Source organism: Colossoma macropomum, unplaced genomic scaffold, assembly GCF_904425465.1.
Source record: "Colossoma macropomum unplaced genomic scaffold, Colossoma_macropomum, whole genome shotgun sequence".
NCBI classification, from domain to species: Eukaryota; Metazoa; Chordata; class Actinopteri; order Characiformes; family Serrasalmidae; genus Colossoma; species Colossoma macropomum.
The window spans coordinates 313,159-326,811 of record NW_023494911.1 but is presented as its reverse complement, the minus strand read 5'-3'; the positions used below and the strand labels follow the sequence as shown (position 1 = coordinate 326,811).

General features: G+C 47.7%; 1 pseudogene; it reads right to left on the bottom strand.

The window, feature by feature from the left end:
- The window catches only part of LOC118800576, an 81,126-nt pseudogene extending 68,965 nt beyond the window's left edge, over positions 1-12,161 (bottom strand).
- Between the last annotated feature and the right edge of the window lie 1,492 nt (positions 12,162-13,653).

Genomic DNA, 13,653 nt, shown 5'->3' with positions numbered 1-13,653 from the left:
GTTTTAGGTACTTTTATTTGACACCTTTCCTCATCTGGGCTAATTATGAACACCTGCTTATGAGGTTTCGTTGAATCAGTCAATGGATTGGAAGAGGGATATATGTATGTACATGTGGGGGTAGAAGGAAATAAGTGAGGAGACAAGCTAGTAAAAGTAGGATCTAGAGTTTCAGCTTCTCTTATAGTCAGTGTTGGAGCTGCTCAGGCTCTGTCTGTCACACGGACACACAGATTTACTCACTTTATTAGATTAAGATTAAGATTAAGTGACCCTTATTAGTCCCACAACGGGGAAATCTTATCTCCACGGTCTAACCCATCCGTGCAGTGAAACACCACATACACACTAGTGCACACACACACACTAGGGGCAGTGAGCACACTTGCCCGGGGCAGTGGGCAGCCTTATCCACAGCGCCTGGGGAGCAGTTGGGGGATAGGTGTCTTGCTCAAGGGCATCTCAGTCATGTACTGTCGGCTCAGGGGATCGATTCCATAACCTCCAGCCCATGACTGCCAAGGCTGTTTCCCTAACCTCCAGCCTACGACTGCCAAGGCTGCTTCCCTAACCTCCAGCCCACTACTCCCAAGGCTGCTTCCCTAACCTCCAGCCCAAGAATGCCAAGGCTGGTCCCCTAACCTCCAGCCCAAAATTGCCAAGGCTGGTTCCCTAACCTCCAGCCTATGACTGCCAAGGCCTCTCCTCATCTGGGCTAATTATGAACATCTGCTTATGAGGGTTCATTGAATTACTCAATGGATTGGAAGAGGGATATATGTACGTACATGTAGCGGTAGAAGGAAACAAGTGAGGAGACAAGCTAGTGAAACAGGCCCCCACAGAGAACCAAAAATCTTGGGGTGTGAGTCTGTAGGTGGCGTAGTTGGGTCTAGAGTTTCAGCTTCTCCTATAGTCAGTGTTGGAGCTGCTCAGGCTCTGTCTGTCACACGGACGCACAGATTTACTTACTTTATTAGATTAAGATTAAGATTAAGTGACCCTTATTAGTCCCACAATGGGGAAATGTCACCTCCACGGTCTAACCCAGCCGTGCAGTGAAACACCACATACACACTAGTGCACACACACACTAGTGGGCAGTGAGCACACTTGCCTGGAGCGGTGGGCAGCCCTATCCACAGCGCCTGGGGAGCAGTTGGGGGATAGGTCTCTTGCTCAAGGGCATCTCAGTCATGTACTGTAGGCTCAGGGGATCAATTCTGTAACCTCCAGCCCACGACTGCCAAGGCTGCTTCCCTAACCTCCAGCCCAAGAATGCCAAGGCTGGTCTCCTAGTCCCAGCCAATGACTGCCAAGGCTGGTTCCCTAAACTCCAGCCCACGACTGCCAAGGCTGTTTCCCTAACCTCCAGCCCACGACTGCCAAGGCTGGTTCTCTAACCTCCAGCCCACGACTTCCTCGGCTGTTTCCCTAACCTCCAGCCCACGACTGCCAAGGCTGGTTCTCTAACCTCCAGCCCACGACTGCCTCGGCTGTTTCCCTAATCTCCAGCCCACGACTGCCCCCATCTCAGACACATACACGTCATAGTAGTAACATAACACAGTCACATGTAATCTGTTCCTCATTTGATGAAGGTAAATCACTAATATGCTCTTTTGCTAATGAACAGTAGTTCAGCTTGTTTAACTTTAGTTATATTCTGGTGATGAAAGAGTTACAGTGATGCTAATGCAGCTACAACTGGATCTGCATTTAATGGTGTGATCTGAGTGACGTGCTGCTGATCTCTGAAACATGGATTAACCTCCTCTTCTGGGTTAGAGAAGCCACCAGGAGGGCCCAGATGGCTGATCATGTGGAGTGGAGGGAATGAAGAAGAAGATGTTATTGAGGACTGTCTCTGCTGGGACGCAGGACCCGGTGACAGATCAGTGAAGGTGTAGGACAATGATAAGTCTGAAGACGGAGCTGCAGGAGCTGCAGTTCTCCTTTAGCTTCTGGAGAGGAAAAGCGTCTAGAACAGAAATTGTTCCCCTGAACAGACAGAGTTCTGCTGGATTTGACACACAGGTGGAGCGTCTGTCAGGAAAACGCTGGAATGACTGAGACTCATGGGCTCCACGCTAGACGTGTTTTATATGTTGGAGGAAAAGAAAGAAAAGCTCTGTCTTATTTATCACTTTACAGCAGAAACAAGCCGTAATTTCATCAACCTGCTCATCATCTGTAAGTGTAAACCATTGATGAGGGAATGGAGCTGAATCTCTATCAGCAGCAACACAGATTACACTCATCCATCCCAATCATCAATCCCACATGAGGATTATGATTCTATTATACAGCTGATTATGATTGTTCACTCTCAGCTGTACCTGATTATCACACTGCAGATTTAAGGAAAGACTTAGTGAAGTAAACGGAGGAATATCTGCTAATCCCAGCTCTGCTGACCCCTACAGAGCAGATATACAGAGGGTGGAGCTGAAAATCATTGTTAGTGAGGCTCCTTTTCTTCTTTAAGTCAAACTGAAGTGAATTCCTGCTCTTATTGTCCGTGTTCATAAGAGAGACGCAGTAGAGGTTCAGTCCTCCATTTACTGCTGCACTCTGAGAGCTGAAAGTGCTGCAGGTCCTAATCAGAGGATCAGGAGCTGAGAGTGCAGGTCTGACAGTGTGGGTTCTAAAGCTGTGGTGCTGCGGTTCTGCAGATGGATGCTGCTGCTTTCCGGCGCCGGCGTTCCCGAACTCCATCAGCCGCAGGGAGAATGAGACTCAGAGGAGCCCTGAGTTTAGAGATTCCTCAGAGTCGCTGTGGTGCGAGTGTTGCTGTTGCCGTGTGACCCTTGTAGTGTTTCTCCTTCTCCGGTCGAAGAGCTGGTCTGTTGTTCTAACAGAGCCTTGATTGGATTCCAGAGTTCTTTCCTCACCAGCTGGAGTTCCCAGTTCTCCTCCATCATCCAGTCAAGGGTTTAAATAGTGAGGAAGTAGAACCAACTAGAAAAGTGTGTTTCCTGTAGAAAATGCAGAGAGACTGTGCAGCTTAATCGATTTGAGAATGTTTGCTAAGGTTTTGTCAGGTGGTTGCTATGGTATTTTATATGGAGTGTTTATAGGTAGTTGCTGTGGAATTCCAGGTGGTTGCTAAGGTGTTGCTAGGAGGTTACAATGGTATCCCAGATGGTTGCTAGGCACTTGCCATGGTATCTTAGGAGGTTGTTAAGGTCTTGCTTGGTGGTTGTTACGGTATCCCAGGGGGTTGCTAAGTTGTTGCTAGGTGGTTGACATGATATCCCAGGTGGTTGCTAAAGTGTTGCTAGGCAGTTGCTATGGTGTCTCAGGTCATTGCTAGGCAGGTACTATGGTATCCTAGGTGGTTATTAAGCTGTTGCTAGATGGTGGTTTCTGTATCCCAGGCAGTTGCTAAGGTGTTGCTAGGCAATGGCTATGGTATCCAAGGTCATTGCTAAGGTGTTGCTAGGTGGTTGCTGTGGTGTCCCAGCTGGTTGCTAAAGTTTTCCTAAGCAGTTGCTATGGTGTCTCAGGTGGTTGCTATGGTATCCCAGGTGGTTGCTTGGTGGATGCAGTGGTATCCCATGTGGTTGCTAAATTGTTTCTAGGTGGTTGCTATGGTATCGCAGGTGATTACTATGGTATTTGAGGTGGTTGCCAGGCTGTTGCTATGGTATTCCAGAAAATTGCTAAGGTGTTACTAGGTGGTTGCTGTGGTATCCCAGGTGGTTGCTAAAGTGTTGCTACGTGGTGGTTATGGTATCCCATGTGGTTGCTCAATTGTTGCAAGGTGGTTGCTATGGTATCCCAGGTGGGGTGTTTATTTAGTTGTTCCACGGGAGTTACCAAGTGTTTGCTATGTGTCGTTGAAAATGAATGGGAGTCTATGAGAGGAAGGAGGGATGAAAAAATGGCACATAGAGGAGTGCAGGTCAGTATGGCATGTGGTGTCGAGTGTGAATGTGTTCCAGTAGCAGCTGAAATCTGAAACTAAAGACTGATCTACTTTATACTGCTGTACCTCATATTAGTCTCTAAAATAACAGAAACACTCTGAGTGTTCTATCAGTCGAGTACTGCAGATGTTCTAGATAAACCTTCATCAGAGCTGTAAGTGCTGATTTCATGTGTATTAACTGTAGATTGATAAAGAATCTCTCATTAATAAAGTGTGTTATATAATCAGGGCTCCTCCAGAGACAGTTTGGGGTGATGATGTTCAACATGTTTAACTCCCTGTGTTTATGAAGCGTTTGATCACAGGACTCACCTCAGAGCATGGAGATTATCAGTGTCTCTAACAGATTCACTGTGTGCTCTCTGACACTGTATGACTAACTGTTATCTAGAACAACAGAAGGAACATTAAGAGTGAGAACAGAGATGGTTAAAATGAACCTCCTTGCTCTTTGCTCTGTCCTGCTGATCTCTGTGAGCTGTTTGCAACATTTAGTTTAATAACAGCTCTGATTTAGCACTGTGGACACCACCACTATAACCAACACCACTGTAACCATTACCACCACCACTATAACCACCACCAAAACCACGACCACTATAACCACCACTATAACCAACACAACTATAACCACTACCAGCACCACCACCACTATAACCACCACCACTGTAACCACCACCAACACCACCACCACTATAACCACCTCCAATACCACCACCACTATAACCACCTCCAACACCACCACCACTATAATCACCACCACTATAACCACCACCAACACCACCACCACTATAACCACCACCAGCACCACCACAGTAGCTAATACAGCTAAGGAGCTGAACAATGAATGAACAGTGTGAAATGACTGCTGATGTGTTTTAATCTACAACAACCCAGCCTGTACCAGAGCTTTGATTACTGTCATTCCAACAATGCTAATTTACTAAATAACATTAGCACCAAGCTAACTGAGGTGTCCTTTCACTTCTCCACTCTAGATTTAATACCAACTTACAGCAGCTCTACATGATTTAGGACATTTAGAGATTCTATGAAAAATACTTCAACACTGCATCCATAGACAGTCATTCATTTCACAAAGCGGAGAGGGAGAACCAGTACGGTGGCCGAGTGGCTTCACTTCACTGTGTACATTGTGATGTCATCGCCAATCTGGTTCTCTATATATATCTGAGGATCTGTTTACACACTTCATTAAACACAGCTAACAGGAGCCGACTGAGCGTGAAGATGTCCAGGCGAGGAGAAAGTCACCGGGCACACCTGGCTCTGATACTCAGCCAGTCCTGAAGGTCTTCATTACCTGGATCAGGTGTGTTAGACTAGGGCTGGAGATGAACTGCAAGGCTGTTCTAAGTGGTTTCTATGGTATCCATGGTGATTGCTTGGTTGTTGCTAGGTGGTTGTTCATGGGAAAGCCCAGTTAAGACGGACTGATTATGTTTATTTAATTCACTGTGAGCTTTTGTCTGTAAACAGTTTATTGAAATAGTAAATAATTGTAAAACATCCTGTTCATCTTTACACACTAAATTCCCACAACAGTGAATGAAGGAAAAACAGCTGCTCTTAGTTCAGTATCCACCTTAATAAACTGAGCTAATCCTCCTTCACTGTCTGAGGTGAGTTTAAGCTAAAGAGTAACTGTGTAAACAGAGATCAAGTGTACAGAGTTCTGACATATGATGATTCTGGAAAATATCCTGAATGTGACACTTGCTGAGGTTCCTTTACTGTTAAAATGAGAGAGTGACTGATTAGAGAGCCACTTCCAGAATGGATTAGGAACAAAGATGTATTAGATCATTTCTGCAAGATTTTGAGAAAATCTTCTGTTTCTCTTTCACTGTTTGTGTGAGAGTAAAGATTTCCATCCCTCCTCTTACCCTGTGGGGGGATTTTCCTGAGCTCCTCTCTGCAGAACTCCTCTAGTCTCTCTTTCAGATCAGAGAAAGCGCTCCTCACTCCATCAAATGAGAGATGGTGATGGTCAGAGATGCTGGAGGAGTCCTCAGATCCAGAAGAGACGCTCAGAGACTGGAAACTCTACACAGAGAAAAACAGAATGGAGAAAAAGAGGAATGAAGCAGCTCAGACCAAATCAGACTAAAGATGAGCGAGTGATCAGACAGAGCTCTGTTTATTACTGTCTTCATGAACTTTAGCTGAGAGGAGTTTGATGAAGTTGATGATGAACAGGTTCCTCTGTAGATCAGTGATTGTTACCTGGAGGAAATGGAGAGCGCTTTTTCTCAATAGAGCAGATCAGTTCAGTCCAGATCCTCTCAGTGTCCTCCACTGCTGTCTGAGCACAGCGCTGTTAGAGCACATACAGAGAGCACATATAGAGCTCCATTTAAAGGAGGACTTCAGTAGAACATCTCATTACACACTTTCACTCCTCACAGTCAGTGTAGTCCATCAGTTCAGACGGGTTTAGTGTCTGAAGTTTGATTACTCAGGTCTGCACTGGAGCTGTGAGGCTAATGTAGCTAAGCTGTGGAGTAACAGTAGAAACGTTCTATGACTCACTGTGATCTATAAAAATGGTACAGAGACACAGACGAAAGTGAGACTTCTGGACGGCTGCTACTGCTTTCAGCTATGCTAACACACTTTTACGTGCTAACTGGTAGAGTACAGTATCAGCTTATTAGCTACATTAGCCTCGTAGCTCCAGTGCTGAACCTTCAGAGCCCAAACATGTCTTGTGTGCTGGACTCCATTTGGTGTAATGGGAGGAGAAAGTGTGTGAATTTAATCCCAGAGTGTCCAACACTGAGCTCCTCACTGTTTGACTGGAGGAGAACCTGACTGAGCTCTGAAATATCCAATCTCTGCTCAGTCCTCACCTTAAGAGTGTTCACAGCCTGTTCCAGCTCCTGCAGCTTCTTCTGTTTCTCCTGGATCCTCTGCTGGACTTCTCTCTGCATCTCCTCCAGCTCCCTCTGTCAACAAATGGAGTTATGACATAACTTAAGTTTGAGGAAAAGACCACGCCTAAACTCCTCCTTCCCAATTTCAGCTTCCTATAAATACCAGTCCTTCACTCCTGCTACTCGTGACAAAATTTCGCACCGACCCGGCTTCATGCTGCTACCTGCTATCATCTCGTCGTCATGGACCTCGACATTGTCGCTTCCGATGATGACCTCTTTGGAGAAAGCCAGCATCTTTTCTCCCAGGGATCCGCGCGTCCTGCACCCAGGCTCAAGTCCGTCATCGCCTGCTGCCTCGGCTTCCTCCGGCTTCCTCCCCGCCCGCTCCAGCACGGTCTCCGCACACGCGACGCAGCCATTGAGAGCTAAAAATTCCCACGGTTCCCCCGGATCCAGTGCTTCCGCGTCCCTCCTGCTCTTAATCTAGACCTCCGCCTATCTCCGATTGGACCGTTGCTAAACTGCAGAAGGTCCTTGGGGACCAGCGCATTCCCTTCGCCCACACGGCGCCTAAGGCAGAGGTTTTTTCCCTATATGTGCAGTCTCTCGGGAGTAAACAGTGCCTGCCTTCCGCTGCTAAGGTGCAGCCTGATTGCGTCACCTTCCCCACGGCCCCGGCGCGTGATGACGTCACCGACTCCCCGGATGCCCCCTTGTCTGAAGTGCCGCCCTCTGCCGGATGTCCTGGCCCTGCTAGCGGACAGCTTGCTTCCGTTGCTGGCCCAGCCAGCACTGTTGTTCCCCCATTGCATGCCTTGCTTCTGTCTTTTCTCGTCTCTCTCCCCCTATATTTTCCCAGCCTTTTTCTGCCCCACCTTTGGCTATGTCTCTTCCTTCTTCTTCTCAGCTTCCTCCTTTATCATCCCAACCCCTCCCTTTATCATCCCATCCCTTCCCTTTATCATCCCTCCCCTTCCCTTCATCATCCCTCCCTGTTTCCTCATCATCCCAGCCCCTACCCTTTTCTTCGTACCCATTTCCTCCGTCTTTCATGACGTTCCCTGCTTGCCTCGTTTTCTCATCCCATTCCAGGTCTCCAGTCGCAGTCACTGCCAGCCCAGCCTCAGCCCCTCCTCGCCGATTCCTCTTTACCCTCTACACCGCTCCTCCTGCTGTCCCACCCAACGATGCCCGCCTCTTCAATCCACCTCTCATCTCTTCTGCCCTGCATGCGCGGATCCTCCAGGGTGCGGACGTCAGTTTCCCCTCATTACTTCACCCCTCTGCTGCCTCATGTGCTTCCTGTACCATTGACGCCAGCGACGTTTCTCTTAACCTTAAGTGTGCCGATCCTTGCACCTCACCGCTCCTGAGTTCGCACTCCCCTTTCCCATCTACCGTGATGTCCTCTGTTCAGCCTTCCCATCGCGGCGTCAGGAGCTGGATGACAATCTTTCTATCATCATGGACCTAGCTCTTCGATTTGGCGAGTCAGGTTTCTACGATTACCATTGTCTGTTCTTGGCCTGTGCATCTGCCCATCTTCAGCAGTGGAACATGTCTACGTATTGGGGCTACCTGGATTTTGACCTCTACTGTCATGTTTTTGCTGGTCGGACTGCTCTCTCCTGTGAGCTCTGCAGTTGCCCGTCTCACCCTGCTTCCTCTTGCAATCTCGTTGCTCTGCCTCCTCCCGCCCCTATGCCGGCCCCTGCCCCTATCTTTACAACTTCCAGTTCCCGCGACAGCCGTGGGCGGCGTTTGCTTTTCCTCGGGGGAGGGATGGTTTGTAATAATTTCAACTCCGCTGGTTGTTTTTCTTCTTCACGCAAGTTCCTCCATGTCTGCTCTCATTGTGGCCAGGCTCATTCCAGATCTGGATGTCCCCTTCACCCTCCTACGTTTGGGCCCAAATGATTACTTCGGCATCTTTCTACTCCCATCAACGTCCCTGTTCTCTCTCCATCCTGATCATTCTTTCGTCTCGTATTTGCTGGACGGCCTTATCTTTGGTTTTTCTCCAGGACTCGCTGTGCTTCCTGCCTCATCCCTTTCATGTCACAACCTCCTCTCCGCTCTGTCTGAGCCTGATGTTGTGTCTTCCCTTTTAGCCAAGGAAGTTTCGGAAGGTTTTATGATCGGCCCTTTCGCTTCTGCTCCCGTCTCCACCTATCATGTCAGTCCTATTGGCATTGCCACTCGTAAATACTCCGGCAAGAAACACCTCATCATCGATTTGCTTGGCTCACCAAAGCTGACATTGTCTCGGCTTTTAAGATACTCCCTCTGCACCCTGATTTTTGGCATCTGTTTGGAGTTTGCTGGGATGGTAGATTCTATTTTGCAGTTCGACTCGCCTTTGGATGCAAGAGCAGCCCCAAGATTTTCGACACTCTGGCCGAAGCCTTGTGTTGGATCTTGCTGAATGTTTGCAGACTACCCTATGTGCTTCACCTCCTCGATGACTTCCTCGTGGTGGTCCCCCCTTCCTCCCCAGCTGTGTATGGCCTCTGTACCCTCTCCTCTGCATTTCAGCGTCTCGGTATCCCTCTCGAGAGAGAGACGACATTGGGTCCATCTACCTCTCTTGAGTTCCTTGGCATTCAGCTGGACTCAGTCTTGTTCCAGGCTTCCCTTCCACCTGATAAGCTGGATTGCATTGCTACTGCCCTGTCAAAATTTGCGCTGCAGCCCCGATGCTCAAAGCTCCAGCTCCCCTCTCTTCTTGGGCATCTCAATTATGCAATTTGAATAATACCTCAAGGACGCTCTTTTATCTCCCACCTCCTCAGCATTGCCTCCTCGGTTCCCTCACTCCAACACCGCCTCTCCTTGCATGATGCATGTATCTCAGAACTCTGCTTATGGCTCTACCTCTTCCAGCACTGAAATGGCACCTCTTTCTTCTATGGAGACGCTATCCTAATCCGTGAAGATCTGCAACTATTCACTCATGCAGCTCCCTCGATAGGCTTTGGTGGCTTCTATGGTGGCCACTGGTTTGCTTCTCAATGGCCTCCGGAGTTTGCTTTGCTTTCATTCGAATCAGGCGATTCCTCTGCCTTGTGGGAACTCTACACGGTCGTCATAACCGCACTCCTTTGGGGACATGAATGGACACGACGAGTGATTCTTATCCACTCTGTCAACTCTGCTGTTGTTCATATAATAAACAAAGGATGATCTAAATCCCTAACACTCATGCCATTCTTACGTCACCTGACTTGGCACTCAATCAAACATCAGTTTATTCTTCGAGCCATTCACATCCCAGGCGAATGCTATTGTTGACTCCCTCTCTCGTTTTTAATTTCAGAAATTCAAAGCCTTGACACCTCAAGCAGAGCCTCATCCGACACCGACTCCTCCATTTTCAGACTCCATCCTCCAACTGACCAGCAGTTCTTTCAGCTCCTCCTCCAAGCTCAAGAAATAATCTTAAGCGCGGTTGCCCCTCATACCCTGTTGACCTATTGGTCTGGAAATCTTTCCAGCACTTCCATGCATTCCACAGCATTCCATTTCCTTCAGACAATCTGTCAATGACAGCTGCTTACCTCACATTTGCCAGTTCATATTTAGCCATTCGCTCTTCCACCTTAAGAGCCTATTTAGCCGGGATCAATTTCTTGATGAAGCTTATCAACGGAACCCAACACACAATGGCTAACCACCCTCAGATTATACTTTTACTAAAAGGAATCCAAAGAAATGAACCTCGCCTTCCACCACATCAGCTGCTCTTATCTGAGCCCATATGAACCTCTGGCAGAGCTACTCCAACTCAGGCTCTCTCAAAATGCCCAGAAATCAGACCCACTCTTCTTTACAGAAACCGGCGCTGTGGTCTCCCATCGCTGGTTCCACAAACTCTTACGCCTTCAGAATCGGAGAAGCTTCTTCTGCTACTCGCCAAGGGCTCCCCGACCATATGGTCCAACTACTCGGACGATGGTCTTCACAAGCTTACCACGGCTACATACGAATGCAAATCCATGACCTCTGCCAAGCTCATGAACGGCTGGCCTCCATCTAATCCGGAATTTTTGGGGGTCGGCCTTCTCGTGATCCACAGAAGCCGTACTGAACTCCAGCCCAAAATTTCCTCAGAGTTCCCCTCCTCTCATTATCTCACTTACCAAGGCGTGGTCTGCATTTGCAAAACACACTTCATGACTGGGAATCATCACCTACACACATTTGGATTAATGTGGGTTAAATAAGGCTCACACCACACCAGCTCACCTCGTCCCTGTCTACTCACCTCATGGAGTTTCATCAAGGTCACACACAAACTTCAGTTTACAGCACTTTCCTGGACTTTCTAAAGGTCCCTTGATTGGTAAAGTGTTGCTAGACCTTTCTATAATATCTCAAGTTGATTGAACTAAACTGAAGTTTCTGCTTGAACATTTCCATGTAAATCCAGGACGTGAGTGGACCTGCTGTAGGTGAGTAAGTGTGGAGTGACTTAGTAGTGAAGTTCACTGTTGTTCTACAGAGCTTTCACACCATCATGTGAGCACTATAAGGCTGAAGATGGTGTTGGCTGGTAAAACATTCACAGACTGCTCTGACTTTATTACTATTGCTGAGGAAGAAAGAGTTTATTCAACACTTCCTCATCCACAACACTTTACACACATTCTTTACACACAAACCCCATTAAACTCAAGAACTGAGACAGTTTAAATCCTTCAGCTGATGCAGTTTAGCTTCATTTAGATCCAGAAGGTCTGTAGTTCTCACCTGTTTCTGGGTTCTCTCTGCTGCAGCTGAGACTGTATCGTGGCCTTTGTGTACATCCATTGTACACAAATAGCAGATGCTGCTTCGGTCAGTGCGACAGTAGATCTTCATCATTTCATCATGTTGAGAGCAGATCTTCTCTTGTAGTTGTGCGGACGCTGTGACCAGCTTGTGCTTTTTCCAAGCAGCAGCTTCATAGTGAGGTTTAAGATGATCTTCACAAAAGGAGACCAGACAGGTCAGACGGGATTTTACAGCTTTGCGTTTCCTCCCAGAGCAGAAATCCCCCTCACATCTCCAGATCCAGCAGGAGGAGCAGCTCGGACTTCTGTGTTCTTCAGTTTCTCCAACATTTCAGCTATAAAGTAGCTTCTGCGTAGAACAGGCCTCGGAGTGAAGGTCTCTCTGCACTGGGGGCAGCTGTAGAGCCCCCTCTGATCCTCCTGATCCCAGGAGCTATTAATGCACACCATACAGAAACTGTGTCCACAGGGAACGGTCACTGGATCCTTCAGCAGATCCTGACAGACTGGACAGCTGAACTGGTCCTGATCTACTGAAGTACTGGCCTCTGCCATTCTCCTGACCGTCTACACTGAGAGAGAGAATCAGTGAGTGTGAGTCACTTCCTGATTGTTCTGTTGGTTAACGTGTCACAGAGAGGAGGAGGAGAAAGAGCAGAGGAGGAGAAAGAGAGGAGGAAGAGGAGGAGGACACCATGGTTTGCTAGACTTTTCAAGGACGATCGTATCTGCTTAAAGTACTGGATGAAGTGGACTGGAAATTGCATTTATTAGATTACTTAGAGTCCAAGCAGAAGCACTTCTGAATGGTGGGGCTAAACTGCTGTAGCTGAATGGTGGGGCTAAACTGCTGTAGCTGAATGGTGGGGCTAAACTGCTGTAGCTGAATGGGTGGAGCTAAACTGCTGTAGCTGAACGGTGGAGCTAAACTGCTGTAGCTGAATGGGTGGAGCTAAACTGCTGTAGCTGCATGGTGGGGCTAAACTGCTGTAGCTGAATGGGTGGAGCTAAACTGCTGTAGCTGAATGGTGGAGCTAAACTGCTGTAGCTGAATGGTGGGGCTAAACTGCTGTAGCTGAATGGTGGGGCTAAACTGCTGTAGCTGAATGGGTGGAGCTAAACTGCTGTAGCTGAATGGTGGAGCTAAACTGCTGTAGCTGAATGGGTGGAGCTAAACTGCTGTAGCTGCATGGTGGGGCTAAACTGCTGTAGCTGAATGGTGGAGCTAAACTGCTGTAGCTGAATGGTGGGGCTAAACTGCTGTAGCTGAATGGTGGAGCTAAACTGCTGTAGCTGAATGGGTGGAGCTAAACTGCATTGATTGTATCAGAGTCTAATCACAGCAGTGATGGTATCAGTGTCTAATCTCAGCAGGGATGGTATCATAGTCTAATCTCAGCAGTGATGGTATCAGGCATTAATCTCAGCAATGATGATATCACAGTCTTATCTCACTGGTGATGGTATCATGGTCTGATCTCAGCAGTGATGTTATCAGGGTCTAATTCCAGCAGTGATGTTGTCAGAGTCTAATTTCAACAGTAATGGTGTCAGCATCTCATCGCAGCAGTGATGGTTTCAGAGTCTAACCTCAGTGATGGTATCAGGATTAGACTGAGATTAGATATAATATCTGCAGTGATATATTTGGATCTGATCTTAGTGGTGATGCTATTAGGATCTGATCTCATTGATGATGGAATTAAGGTCTGATCAGTAATGATGGCATTGAGGTCTCATCTCAGCAGTGATGCTGTTGGGGTCTGATCTCAGTGGTGATGTTATTTGGAAGTCTAATCTCAGTGGTGATGCTGTTGGAGTGTGATCTCAGTGGTGATGCTATTGGGGTCTGATCTCAATGATGACAGTAAACTGCTGTAGGCTGAAAGGTGGGGCTAAACTGCTGTAAGCTGAAAGGATGGGGCTGAGTGGGTCGGGCTATCAGTGATGATGGTTTTGAGGTCTCATTTCAGCGGTGATGCTATTGGGGTCTGATCTCAGTGGGGATGCTGCTGGGGTCTGATCTTGTGGTGATAGTATCAGTGTC